Source organism: Botryllus schlosseri, chromosome 10, assembly GCF_051294905.1.
Source record: "Botryllus schlosseri isolate E-star chromosome 10, Bs_hap1, whole genome shotgun sequence".
Lineage (NCBI taxonomy): Eukaryota > Metazoa > Chordata > Ascidiacea > Stolidobranchia > Styelidae > Botryllus > Botryllus schlosseri.
Window position 1 is genome coordinate 13,506,151 of NC_137245.1, and position 11,019 is coordinate 13,517,169.

At 40.1% G+C, this 11,019-nt stretch overlaps 3 non-coding genes across 3 annotated transcripts; all 3 read left to right on the forward strand.

The window, feature by feature from the left end:
• Positions 1-283: 283 nt before the first annotated feature.
• Trnad-guc (transfer RNA aspartic acid (anticodon GUC)) lies at positions 284-355 on the forward strand. The gene has a single exon. It is a non-coding gene; the product is annotated as a tRNA-Asp (tRNA).
• Positions 356-2,874: 2,519 nt separating this feature from the next.
• Trnag-gcc (transfer RNA glycine (anticodon GCC)) lies at positions 2,875-2,945 on the forward strand. Its single transcript has one exon. It is a non-coding gene; the product is annotated as a tRNA-Gly (tRNA).
• A 961-nt stretch (positions 2,946-3,906) lies between these two features.
• Trnad-guc (transfer RNA aspartic acid (anticodon GUC)) lies at positions 3,907-3,978 on the forward strand. Its single transcript has one exon. It is a non-coding gene; the product is annotated as a tRNA-Asp (tRNA).
• The last annotated feature ends 7,041 nt before the right edge of the window (positions 3,979-11,019 follow it).

Genomic DNA, 11,019 nt, shown 5'->3' on the forward strand with positions numbered 1-11,019 from the left:
TTCTTTACTTTCATTCAGTGTGCATGCCTCCTCTTTACATCGCCTAGGGCCTAGGCCAAGGTGGGTGTCCGATTCCATAGACTACTGCTTGTCGCTTCGACATCTTCCTGTCTTTTCATTGTATCGCATTATTTGTGGTGTATTGAACTGATAAAATTGCTAATAAACCAATGATGATGATGATGATAGTGTATAAATCGGTACACGACAATGATGGTGAGTATGTTGAAGTGGTATCATCATTCCTATAATTATTGGTCAAGCGTCTTGAACTTAGTGCGACTCCTCGTTAGTATAGTGGTGAGTATCCCCGCCTGTCACGCGGGAGACCGGGGTTCGATTCCCCGACGGGGAGGAGTTTTGTCGTTAATCATATTATATTAAATTTTTCCGAACGATCGTCATCCTGAACTGATTTATAGAACATTTTGAAATTTCATCACTTTCGCCTATAGTTATAATTTATCGCCCTCACCAGTAAAACATTACAATTCGCAGGAATATGCAAATCCGTATCATTGAGTTCCTGAGACGATATATCCGCAATTTTATTGATTTGAATCAATTACAGATCTCCAAGAAGTGATGGCCTGATGAAAAAGAACGCTTCTTGTCCTTGAGTCAAGATACCCGAATAAAAATGCATTTGTCCGGGAATCGAATCCTAGTCCTGAAGCGTCGGGACGTACCATCGCAGTTACCCTGAATCAAGCAATCGCTTAGCGCATGTCGCATTGGTGGTTCAGTGGTAGAATTCTCGCCTGCCACGCGGGAGGCCCGGGCCCCGGCCAATGTATATATGGATTGCGGTCGGATGTATACCTAAATCAAATTGATCACTACGTATTTTTGCATTGTATTACATTGTATGATATGGTATGATTGACACCATCACTAAAGTATTGGATTGTTCTCCATGGAGAATCCATATATGGAAGATATATTCGACACTAAAAATGCCGGGGTTCCGCCTTTGAATCAACCCGACCCACCCCCTGCATACAGGCTGCACAAACCCATCATAATTGGCGCCGTTGGTGCTCCTATTTCTTCTGTTGCGAAATAGTATCACAACATTCAGACTTCGCATCGGGCCCTATGACAGGACTATAAATGGTTCTGTTTCATTTTATATAAGTGCATGGCTATGATGGCAATCGGAGACTTAATATTAGGGCTGGGCAAAATCGAGTACCTGGGTGATTCGATTCTGAATCACGTAATATGCTTCGAGTCGAGTCGAGTATCGAGTATCACCCATTATGATGTCATAACACAATGTAATACGTCAAACTTCAAATATGTACTGTTTATGCCACCACAAAGAATATAATGCCTGTTATCAATCTCATAAATGATACTATGGTATTTTTGGACCATACCGATTTCATTCCACTTAGTGACAATGTTGCGGGATAATCATGACTTTGGAAATGTGCGACGTCCAGTAACCTTCGTAGCTTTGTACTATATGTTTCGTATGCTACAATACCGTCAACCAAGGTTTAAAGGCCTCAACAGTGAAAAATAGTATCGCAACTATAATTCTCGTTGATAAATTAACTTTCAGTGGAGAGAAGCGTATAATTTCAGTACTCGAAAAAATCGTCTTTTACTATACTCGACTCGAATCATTAAAATTAATACTCGATTCAGATTCGAGTACTCGAATCATTATGCCCAGCCCTACTTAATATGTACTTTCACATCTTGTTTCGTATGATTCTTTCGCCTGTTTAATTGCTACGAGATTGAAATATACAATATACGTTTTCGATGTACAAACAGAGGTGGCACTGCTGCTATTATATAGGCGACTAACGCGTTGGTAGTTCGCTACTGACTGCTATAATGTAGCCTGCGTTGCGTTACCTTTTCAGACTAAAACGATTGTATATGCTCTTATGGCTAATTGGTTAGACTAGGCAGATCTCCCGTGAAGAACAACTGTTTTTATAGAATGTACTTACATATTACACAATTATACATTCACTCCTGTTGGAAAATTCTCGGTTGAAGATAATGGAAGAATTCTAAACCCAAATCTGAGATGCATTATCTCTTGGATGCATCAATGTATTGAGTGTAATTATTATTAATTGATATTAAATTGCGATTATGAATATTTTTGTTTTACATTAATACGACCTGCCGAAGTACCATCAGTCTACATCAAATGTACTTCAGTTCGAGTTCAGTCCCGTTTAAACGGCATACGACGTATGATTCTGCAAAAATATTTGGTTACTTCAGAATTATAACTTGCAGTCATTAGACCCCATTACCCCTTCCTATTTTCGACGATATCAGAGTTGCGTTCACAAAAACGCAATTAAACAAAGCCGAGTCACAGAAAGTCACAAAGTCACAATTAAAAAGTCACAAAATATCGGCAACACCAGCTGTATCATTGACACCATAAAATCAAACGTTTATTTTTGTGTTCATTTTGTTAAGGACCGTGAGTCATTTCAGAAATTGCCAAGGGATGTTTAGCGATTTTTCTTGGAAAAGTATGTGAACCAATTAGTTAGAGTAAGAGCTACTTGAATGATTGCTCACAAAATGGCTGTGTGAAAGAGGCTGATGAAAGAGAGAGGGATACATCCATGGGGGTGGGATTCAAATTTTTGTAAGCGAATTCAATGACTAAAGTCAATTTTCTATTAAGCCGGTTCCGTTACAAAAAGTCATTGACTTATTAACCAAGTGATGCAATTTTGCAATGTACAGCAGCCTATACTACAATTGGAATATATTTTGAACTTTCTCAGTTGTGATGTGTCTGGAAAATAAACCTGAACACGAGAATATCAAACAAAGCCAGTTTAAGTGTTTGGGTTACTTTAAAATGTATTGCGGAAAGATATCAGCGCATTGGTGGTTCAGTGGTAGAATTCTCGCCTGCCACGCGGGAGGCCCGGGTTCGATTCCCGGCCAATGCAGTTTTCTCAGACCTCAACAACCATACCGGTCGGTAAACATTATCCGATTACAATTTTAGCATATAGTATCGTAAACTGATTGATTCCGAATTGCTCCTATAATTAGGAACTCTATGCAAACACCCATACGATATCTTGCAGACCCATTACGCTTTGCCAATCTTCCATCCCAAATTTACACAGCTTGTATTACGCTGAGTTAAATTACCCTCACCCCAACCGAACACCACCTCGTTTCTAAATTATATTCGTAAGTTTTTAATGCAGCGCATAATGCACCAGCTGCCATTACCTATAAAGTCATATCCATCCCACTTTATCCAACCACATGGTTAAGATTCATTTTCAATATGAGATTTACTTTCGGTTTGAAGAACCAATGAAGAGCTCGCTACATGTGCTAGCCTACATTCCTCATTTTGAAACTTTTTGAAAAAAGATTTACAAAAAGACTCGCATATAACACACGTGAGAATCTTTGGCGGAACACAGTTTGAGAATCACGGTAGCCTACTACATGGTTTAGTTTCATTTCTATTATTTTCGTAGGCTAGTGCGATTAGCTTTTCGGTTTGAAGTAGCAATAAAGAGCTCTCTTTGCACATTCGCATATATTGCTATCCCACTGCATTTTATTTCCATTTCCGTATGTCACGACAGCAAAAAAATACCACTAGGTAATATATGACGACACAGACATTGTATGTCGATTGGAGATAATACCGAAAGTATAGGGAAAAATATCTACATTCTTCATTCTTATATTGTTTCGTTCAACGCTATGGTTTTCAATTACTGAGAATACTGAGTGATGAAAATATTTAAACAAGCCCAATCGATGGGACCGATATAGGAACAATTGTTTGTACTGTATAAATCGGTATCAAAATAATGGTGAGTATGTTGAAGTGGTATCATCATTGCTATAATTATTGGTCAAGTGTCTTGAGCACATCACGACTCCTCGTTAGTATAGTGGTGAGTATCCCCGCCTGTCACGCGGGAGACCGGGGTTCGATTCCCCGACGGGGAGGAGTTTTGTCCCTCATAACCAATGTCCCCTTCAAGTTGCAGTTGCGCAGTGCTGACACAAAAAATCAGAAGTGATGACCTTTTCTTTAGTCGTTACGCACTGTTGTCCAAGCGACCGCGCAGTGAGCTGGTGAGCGCGCGCATGCTCGTCAAAAATTTAAGGGAACGTTTCTCATCACATTATATTCCATTTTTCCGAAGCATATTTAAAGAGCGTTTTAAAATGTCATCACTTTCGCTTATAGTTCTAATTTATCCCTCTCACCAGTAGAACATGACAATTCGTACAAATACGCAAATCCGGATCATTGAGTTCATGAGACGATATCCGAAATGTGCCTGATATGTATCGATTACTGATCTGCAAGAAGTGATTGGCGTAATGGAAAAAAACTTCTTGCCCTTGTTACTTTGTGGTGTCAAGGTACGCAAATGAAAATCAATTTGTGCGGGAAGTGAATTCTGAAGCTTTGGGGTCTAGCGTCAAGGTATCGCTTATGCCCCTGTCGCATTGGTGGTCAGTGGTAGAATTTTCGCCTGCCACGCGGGATGCCCGGGTTCGATTCCCGGCCAATGCATGTATACCTATTACCAACGACTATGTACAGATGTATCAAAAATATATTGATCACTGTGTATTTTTGTCTGGTATGGTATGATGGACATAATCACTAAAATATTGGATTGTTCTCCATGGAGAATCTATATATGGAAGTTTAAAAAATAATAGACCCTAAAAATGCCTGGAATCAACCCGATTCACCCCCTGCGTAGGGGCTGCACATGACATGCCACCACAACAATAACTGTGATTGTTGCTGTTTCTGTTTCGGTTTGCATGGTGTTTCGACTGCTATGGTCAATGGTCATTTGCACCAGGCCGATATTTCCTTATCTGCCGACAAATAGCACGGCCCCCAATGGTATTTACTGTGCCAGGTGCATTTCTTTGTATAGTACTTTTTGATGGTGGTGCAAAATAACAGCAAGTGACAAGCACCAAAGTTTCTGTTTAACAACAACAGCAACAACATGTTGTATTGCATTATGACAATATTGCTAATCGATTTTGATGATTTTAAATTCAGCCCGAGTTATCTCTTTTTAATGGATTTTTATTTCGTTGAAATTTCCCGACTTTTCTATTATGGTTGCGATTGGATACCAACATGCTATTCATGCCTCACAAATTAGATTGCCAGATTACAAAGTGCCAGATAACAACAGCAACGCAGCTGATGGCAATAATAATAATAGGCTAAGTCCATTTTGCTGAAATCCACAATCAATTAAATTAGAGTGGTGCATCCGGTATGGTTTTCTTTTGTCTTCATGCAGTGGTTCCCAACCGGGGAGGAATTCCCCGCTTAGGAGAATTTTTCAATATTTGGGAGGAATTCCACTTTTGAATTGTAACGGATTTCCCAAATTGTTCATATCCGAACTATCATGTAGGCAACCAGTTATTTCCGAACGTATGCTCCTTATGGCTGTTTTTTTTTCTGGAAGTATGTTCAAATGCTCTTTGAAATACAGCTACGAAATTGAAATAAACAATATACGTTTTCGATGTACAAACAGATGTGGCACTGCTGCTATTATAGGCGATTAACTCTTACAGGTGGTAGTTCGCTACTGACTGCTATAATGTAGTCTGCGTTGCCTTGCCTTTCAGACTGGAATGATTTCATATGCTCTCATGGCTAATTGGTTAGGCTACAGGCAGATCTCCCGTAAAGAATACCTGTTTTCTTAGAATTTACCTGTATATTATACAATCTTACATTCACTCCTGTTCACTCCACCACTGACCCAACATGGGTGGTACTGATGTAATAACACGACGAATACCCAGTGCCCACACAAAATTACGTATTGGTGCCTATGACTATCTGACTAATGACTGTAGCTACTAATGACTATGTAAGTATAAAATTATATCACAGATAACTATACTGCTTACTGATGCAAGATATTTTCCTCGCCCATTGACCAAACTATAAATGGATGTCGACGACACTAATGAAAAAGTGGCGAGATAGCGTAGTGGTATAATCCACAGCTACAACACCTATGGGTTGTGGGTTCGAGTCAGACCGAAGTCGACTCCAGAATTCCTACCAAGTGTTGGAGGTTTATCTAGGCTCCTCCTCGCCATCCCATCTGCGTAAGCGGTGTCTTGTAAAAAGCCTAGAAGTGGGCCGTGCTACAAGTCGGCAGATACGGAATCAAAAATAAGGACTATCGGCCTGGTGTAAATGACCATGGTAGTCGATAAAAACCATGAATACCACAAACAACAACAACCACAACACCAATGAAAATAAATTATGTATTATAACCGTAATTCACGGTGTCATTATGACCTGCGTCTACGAATTTATTACATTACGAATGTTTTTTCGTCCGAAAGGGAATAGTTCAAATATTGTCCCGGCGATCATCTGTATAAATTATCCAAAAATCTGACATGGATACAAAGTTCTCGCAAGCACCTAAAATATGGTCTTACGCTTGCTAGTGCTACGTCTCTTTAATCGCATGTCCTGTCGCGTCGTTGCCCTCGTCGGCCTTGTAGCCTCGACATGTCCCCCGCCATCAGAACGTTTGGCTGAAGAGTTGGTCAGCTGGTCCTCATTCTCTTCCATTCGATCGAAAACTGTAGGTTTTTTGGACGTATTATTGCCTGTACAGACGGAAAATTGTACTGTACAGAGTGCTGTAGGCCTACACCAAACACGTCCTTCTATTAAGACACCAAAATGTATAGGGTGTTACAGCTTGGTCACTATCCCGAGCGGTGTGTAGCTTGGTAAAATCGTCCTGCTGTTTTGGTAATTTCACTGGCAGGTTTCCCGAATCCGTCATCTTGCAGCCTCAGCCGAATGACTGCGCGCTTATGTCATAATCACGACTAGAATTAATCCATGTTATATCGACTTTATTTTAAATATAGATTACGCCAGGGATCGGCTACCCTTGGCACGCGTGCCAAAAGTGGCACGCAAGATGATATTTCCATTTTGAAAACTTTTGTTATATTAACATGGTTATAATAATGCACATCAAATCATTTAACGTGCCATGAAAAATCATCTTGCGAGCCACTTTTGGCACGCACGCGTGCCAAGGGTAGCCGATGCCTGGCGTAATCTATTTTTAAAATAAAGTCTATATAACATGGATTAATTCAAGTCGGGGTTATGACATAAGCGCGCAATCATTCGGATGAGGCTGCGAGAAGACGGATTCGGAAAACCTGCCAGCGTGATTACCAAAACAACAGGACGATTTTACCAAGCTACACACCGCTCGGGATAGTGACCAAGCTGTATCATCCTATACATTTTGGTGTCTTAATAGAAGGACGTGTCTACTGTCTAGGGATTGAAGGGATTAAAAAGAGTTAACAAAATTTCTTGTTTACCATTGTTTTGAATAATTACGTGGGATAAATTTATTTTTGTACTTTAAATCTAAATTCTTAATTGCCTAAGCCAGAAGCTCGTGTTAACCACGTAATTCATTGCTCTTAATTTATAAATTATTAGAAACTAATACACCGCAGAATATAGTGCAAACTTTTGACTGAGCTCGCCAACGCATATCCTGCCTGTCATTCTCAGAAAAATAGTTTCCCATCTGTGACGTAGGAGTTCTAATCTGTGACGTACGGGTTCCCAAGTCATTAAAGGTTAAAAACCGTACAGAACTAGCGTTCATTCTCCTAGTCAACACTGGCTACGCCACTGTTAGCAGCGATTTGTCTGAGCGAGCAATGGCTGTAGTGCACAAACATCATTCAACAGAACACCGGCATCTCAATTCGCTCAAAACGACGAGACGTGTTTCTAGTTGTTCGGCAACCAATATTTTTTTAATGTGTAAATACAACTAGAACTACTCAATTTTCAAAATGCGCAGCTAGAACTACAACTACAATAGGGTTGCCATACGTCCGGAATTTCCCGGACATGTCCGGAATTTCACTGTTAAAACTGCGTCCGGGAGGAATTTCTAAAATATGCCTAAATGTCCGGAATTTTGAGTAAGCTCATAATTTTTACCTAAATCAACAGAAATAATATTCTTTTTGGGCACAGTTATGCCACATGAAATTTTTCTTCGCGCTGCGCGCGATTTAGTATCACATTCATAGGCGCCGAGTTACAGGACGGCGGGGCGGCGGCGGCCACCCTATACAATAAGATCAAACGCCCGCCGTCTGCGATTTCAAATCATCAGCGCTGTCAATTAGCGAGTCCATGATAGCGCATAAAGGCCAATTATTTACCATTAACGATACGGGCGCGAATAATTGAATACGCAGCTTCGTTGGCGACGACGAACTAGTGCTTAAAACGCCCCAATAAATTGTAATCCGCGATTAGTAATCAGACAAGCGAAGCAACCTCGTTTACAACGTCGATTTCGACACGATTGGGCTGAGAAACACCATTTTCTCTCTCGAACAGACGAGCGAATTCACGTTCCCCTTACTCTTAATTAAATTGTATTTGCGCCCATAATCGTTCGCAAAGTAATTCTTGAGGTAATTACGTGATAGTTTCTTTAATTGGAGGCTTGGATCGCGAAATAGGACAGTGTGTTTGTATATGATGGCGAATTGAAAGTCATTCCTGCGCAAAGTGCGAATATTCATTACTCTAACAGGGCTATGCCAACTTTTATCGGGGAATGCAACAACGCAGCTCATACGTCGTTATAATGAGCAAACAATTGTCGCGATGTCAGAATTGGAACCCGATTGTGCTGTACGCTAGTTGAGGAATTACCGATTAGATGCGCGCTTTCTCGTTTGCCATGATCTGTAGGCTACTAATTCTTGTCTGCTTTATACCCTCGTATTCCCTCGGTGTCATTTGTCCGTGTTTGATTTGATATGTATACTGCGCATTGTGCAGTGCACGGCGTTGAATTACGTTGTCAAAATTGAGGCAACACGAGATTCTCGGTGGCGCAAATTCTGAATTTATTCGATTAGTTTGAACGGGAACCTTCTATGTCCCAATGAATTTTATTGCTGGGCGGACTCTATCGAGCGCAACCTTATTGCGGATCGAATTTCAAACCTTTTGGATATGTATTTCTATTGATAAGGTCGCGTCAATTATATCTAGAAATCCCGTCCTTTTGAAATGCCAATTCACTAATTCGTATTATCGATTTAGTAGGTTTTATTGGTTTTAATATGGGGACTACTTCCCTCGCAAACTGCGATCAAAAATAAATAAAAACAACATTCAGTTACAGAAATAAGTCTCGTTGTTATCGCAATTACAAAATAACCGTATATTCATAGAGTCGGTTTAGGCCGTTTGGTCATGACCTAACGATGTACAATTACGCTCCTTGTATTTCCGAAATCATCATCCTCCACCAGATCTACCGCTGACTCTGATCACGGGGGCGGAGAGAGGATCAAATTATATAATAATATATGGAAGAATTAATATTATCGACATAATTCATTGAAATAATTTAGCGACCAGATGCATATAGAAACCAGATGCATATACTAAGCCCCCAGAAGTGCATCGATTACCCTACGGTGGGCTCAAGATCAGTGTTTATTTGGGCGGTAGAGGGCTGAAAAAATGTGGCTTCAGCCCTGGTTGGTTGGTTTGTGGTATTCATGGTGTTTGTCGACTACTATGGTCATTTACACCAGGCCGATATTCTTTTTATTTTCCGTAACTGCCGACTTATAGCACGGCCCACCTCTAGGCTTTTGTAAGACACCGCTGACGCGGATGATGTGGCGAGGAGGCTTCAACCCTGATTACAACTTACAACACACAACCACATATTTCTGAACCGGATCGTGACCACCTCTAGTCGATAGACAAAGCTTTGCTGGTGTGACGTCATATTGATCCACCTCATTTTGAAATCCGCTAATGGGCGCTCAAGAGCGTCCGGAATTTGAATTAAAAAAATATGGTAACCCTAAACTATAACTACTCAATTTTCAAAATCAGCAACTAGAACCAGATCTAGAACTACTCAAAAAACCGTTAGTTAGTTGACCATCGACCAATTTAATGAGTAGTTTGTACAAGTCTGCCGACGAGGTTGATCCGCGTAAGCGTTCTCTAACAAATGTGAACCTTACTATAAGTCGGCAGTTCAGGAATCATAATAGGGTGTAAGTGGCCATAGTAATCGAAACACAACGAGTCAAAACAATGACAACAACATAGTGTGATCGCAATTAGTAATCGCAATCGATTACAACGATTACAGCATCTTTGACTGGTCGTTTTCGATAACATTGCACAAAATTCGAAGTAATCGTACTCGAATATTTGGCCTATATAATATATTTCTTTGTAAATGGACGATTACTGAAGTTTTTTGTTTTGCAAGACATGTATACCATAAACAGGAACTGAATATTTGAGAAGCAATGGCGCCAAATATCAAGTAGCAGCTTCCAATTTGTGAATCGCACTGGTCATTATTACAATCTATAGTATCAGTTAGGCTCAATGCTAATCAATGGCTTCGTAACAAATTATCCACACCTGCAAACGTACCAGTCGTGCAATCTTGCCGTAACAGACAAACGACGTCACATAATAGCCATAAATATGTTTCTCATGATTCAGTCTCATCTCGATTGTTATGGAAATAGTCTTCGAATATGCGATCACCAGGCCTGTTTATTTTTGGATTTCTCCAAAAATAACAAAAATAGCTTAGTTTTGGATGTTTTCAAATTTTATTTTTGGAGAATCTCCAAAAATAAGAAATGAAGGTGTTTTGAGCCCTATTACTACTAAAAAACTCCACCAAAAGTATGTTATTATCATGTATTCAAGTCCTCCAACACATAGATATCATCAGTGATCTTGATCTAACTTTCCAATACATTCTTCACAAATTTAGTCTTTGACCTGAAGAATGCCTTCTAAAGAATATCAATCATTGCGAGACGCCCCGCCGAGACCCTCATCCCACTTGATTTTCGAGATATCGGCCTCGAACGTCGCAATTGTGGGAAACATCGAGGTTAAGG